This window comes from Heteronotia binoei, chromosome 10, assembly GCF_032191835.1.
Source record: "Heteronotia binoei isolate CCM8104 ecotype False Entrance Well chromosome 10, APGP_CSIRO_Hbin_v1, whole genome shotgun sequence".
NCBI lineage: Eukaryota > Metazoa > Chordata > Lepidosauria > Squamata > Gekkonidae > Heteronotia > Heteronotia binoei.
The window spans coordinates 5,972,645-5,975,895 of NC_083232.1; the positions used below are offsets into that span (position 1 = coordinate 5,972,645).

A 3,251-nucleotide genomic window follows, 5' to 3' on the forward strand; every position below is an offset into this window, starting at 1 on the left:
TGGTGTTGGAACCAGGAGCAAGGTTGTGACAAGCACAATTGAACTCCAAAGGGAATCATAGAATCATAGAGTCGGAAGGGACCTTTAGGGTCATCTAGTCCAACCCCCTGCACAATGCAGGAAACTCACAAACACTTCCCCCTAAATTCACAAGATCTTCATTGCTGTCAGATGGCCATCTAGCCCCTGTTGAAAAACCTCCAAGGAAGGACAGCCCACCACCTCCCGAGGAAGCCTGTTCCACTGAGGAATCGCTCTAACGGTCAGGAAGTTCTTCCTAATCTTGAGCTGGAAATGCTTTTGATTTAATTTCAACCCATTGGTTCTGGTCCTACCTTCCGGGGCCACAGAAAACAATTCTGCACCATCCTCTATAGGACAGCCTTCAAGTCCTTGAAGATGGTGATCATATCACCTCTCAGCCGCCTCTTCTCCAGGCTAAACATCCCCAGCTCCTTCAACCTTTCCTCATAGGACTTGGTCTCCAGACCCCTCACCATCTTTGTTGCCCTCCTCTAGACCCGTTCCAGCTTGTCTAGATCCTTCTTAAAGTGTGGTGCCCAAAACTGATCACAATACTCCAGGTGTGGTCTTACCAGAGCAGAGTAAAGTGATACCATCACATCACATGATCTGGACGCTAGACTTTTGTTGATACAGCCCAAAATTGGCCCTCCAGAGGAACTGGCTGGCCACTGTGTGAAGCAGCATGCTGGACTAGATGGACCCTCACTGGTCTGATCCAACAGGGCTCTTCTGATGCTCTTCTCAGGGGAAGACCTCGACCTCTCTGCCCTGTTGTTGGCCCTCCAGAGGAACTGGCTGGCCACTGTGTGAAGCAGCATGCTGGACTAGATGGACCCTAATTGGTCTGATCCAGCAGGGCTCTTCTGATGTTCTTCTCAGGGGAAGGCCTCGGCCTCCATGCCCTGTTGTTGGCCCTCCAGAGGAACTGGTTGGCCACTGTGTGAAGCAGCATGCTGGACTAGATGGACCCTCTCTGGTCTGATCCAGCAGGGCTCTTCTGATGTTCTTCTCAGGGGAAGGCCTCGGCCTCCATGCCCTGTTGTTGGCCCTCCAGAGGAACTGGCTGGCCACTGTGTGAAGCAGCATGCTGGACTAGATGGACCCTCACTGGTCTGATCCAGCAGGGCTCTTCTGGTGTTCTTCTCAAGGGAAGGCCTCGGCCTCTCCGACCTGTTGTTGGCCATCCAGAGGAACTGTCAGCTGTGCAAGGCAGGATGCTGAACAAGAGATGGACTACTGGTCTGATCCAGCAGGGTTCTTCTTAGGTTCTTCGAGTTCCATACCTTCAAAGCTGACCTGGATGTTGGTGACCCTAGATGAGGGTTATCGTTACAGAGGAGGGCTTAGCATTTACTTGAGAACATCTTGCAGGAAAGATATTTCGGGACCCTGGGGTGCAAGCAAATCAAAAGACCTCACACCTGTGTGAAGTGACACAGTTTCAGGGACATCAAGGGTCTTAGCTCACACTCTCCTTCTTCTCCTCTTCTCCAGCTCCTCACACTCCGTTTTCCAACCACCATCTGGACTTCAGCAGGATGACACATTTTGTACCGTATGTTGGCTGTTTGGACCGCTTTTCTGGCTTTCCCCTCTCAGAGGACGTAATGGTCCCCAGCTGCTGTTGTTCTGGATTTCATTAGCAGATCCTCTGGTGATAGCTGGAGGACAAAGCGTGCTAAGGTGGGATGCCCTTTGGAAAACGGTTATGCAAAAAAAAAAAAAGATGCAAGTGTCACAGTGACATGTTATAATTTTAGATGCTCCCCCTCCCCTGGCCATGGCTTTCTTCTCCCATCAGTTTATTCTGCTGGGAATGGAAAACGTCTCGTTCTCGGCTCTGACACTGCAGGCTATGAGCAGATCTGGAGACAGGACTAGGGACGGAGAGCTTTAACACTAGGGAACTGTTATGTATAAGGTTTATAGGAGATGATTCCTGCTGGTTCATTGGAGCCAGGAGAGCAGAGCTTGGGGACTTGGGAACAATGGACAGAAGGATCCAACTATCTACTGCCCTACACCAATCACAGGCCCCCTGCCTGTTTGAATGAACCAATGGCATGCTTGTGCAGGAATCTGGAGTTGTATATAGCAGGGGTGGCCAACGGTAGCTCTCCAGATGTTTTTTTTGCTTACAACTCCCATCAGCCCCAGCCATTGGCCATGCTGGCTGGGGCTGATGGGAGTTGTAGGCAAAAGACATCTGGAGAGCTACCGTTGGCCACCCCTGGTATATAGGTTTGGCCTGTGGGCCCATTCACCAGTCTGTAGGAGTAGCTCTCCGCCATGCTGCCCTTAACAAAGAGTTGTTATCACCGTTCTTTCGTCTTCTCGATGCTTTGAAGCCACTATATTGGGACGGTGAATGCTTTGGATGCTTTGAAGCCACTATATTGGAGGGACGGTGGCTCAGTGGTAGAGCATCTGCTTGAGAAGCAGAAGGTCCCAGGTTCAATCCCTGGCATCTCCAAAAAAGGGTCCAGGCAAATAGGTGTGAAAAGCCTCAGCTTGAGACCCTGGAGAGCCGCTGCCAGTCTGAGAAGACAATACTGACTTCGATGGACCAAGGGTCTGATTCAGTATAAGGCAGCTTCATATGTTCATATATATATGTTATATTATAGGAGCTATGTTCCAAAGCTGTGAAAGGGAAGGAATTAGTTGAGCAGGAAAAGGTGTGATCTTAGGGAATGCTTGTTAATGGTGAAAAAGGTGCCTTCTTTGGGGAGATATTCCAGGAATTACTTTGACAAGTTACAAACATGTTTCTCCAGAAGTGTTCCTTCCCCAAACCCCAAGCTTCGCTTCTTTTCATACTCCTGATTGGCTAGGATAACCTGTGCGGCTACCAAGGATCAATGTCCTCTTCCTCTAGGCATGGCTTGGTTTGTCTTCTGTAATATTAACAACCATGTTAGAGTGAGTGAGTCTAGTGGGAACTAACTAGGGTCGCCAAGTCCAATTCAAGAAATATCTGGGGACTTTGGGGGTGGAGCCAGGAGACTTTGGGGGTGGAGCCAGGAGACATTGGGGGTGGAGCCAGGAGAAAGGTTGTGACAAGCACAATTGAACTCCAAAGGGAGTTCTGGCCATCACATTTAAAGGGACTGAACACCTTTTAAATGCCTTCCTCCATAGGAAATAATGAAGGATAGGGGCACCTTCTTTTGGGGCACATAGAATTGGACCCCCTGGTCCAATCTTTCTGAAACTTGGAGGGT

General features: G+C 49.6%; 1 non-coding gene across 1 annotated transcript; it reads left to right on the forward strand.

The window, feature by feature from the left end:
• The first annotated feature begins 2,433 nt into the window (after positions 1-2,433).
• On the forward strand, positions 2,434-2,500 carry TRNAL-GAG (transfer RNA leucine (anticodon GAG)). The gene has a single exon. It is a non-coding gene; the product is annotated as a tRNA-Leu (tRNA).
• The last annotated feature ends 751 nt before the right edge of the window (positions 2,501-3,251 follow it).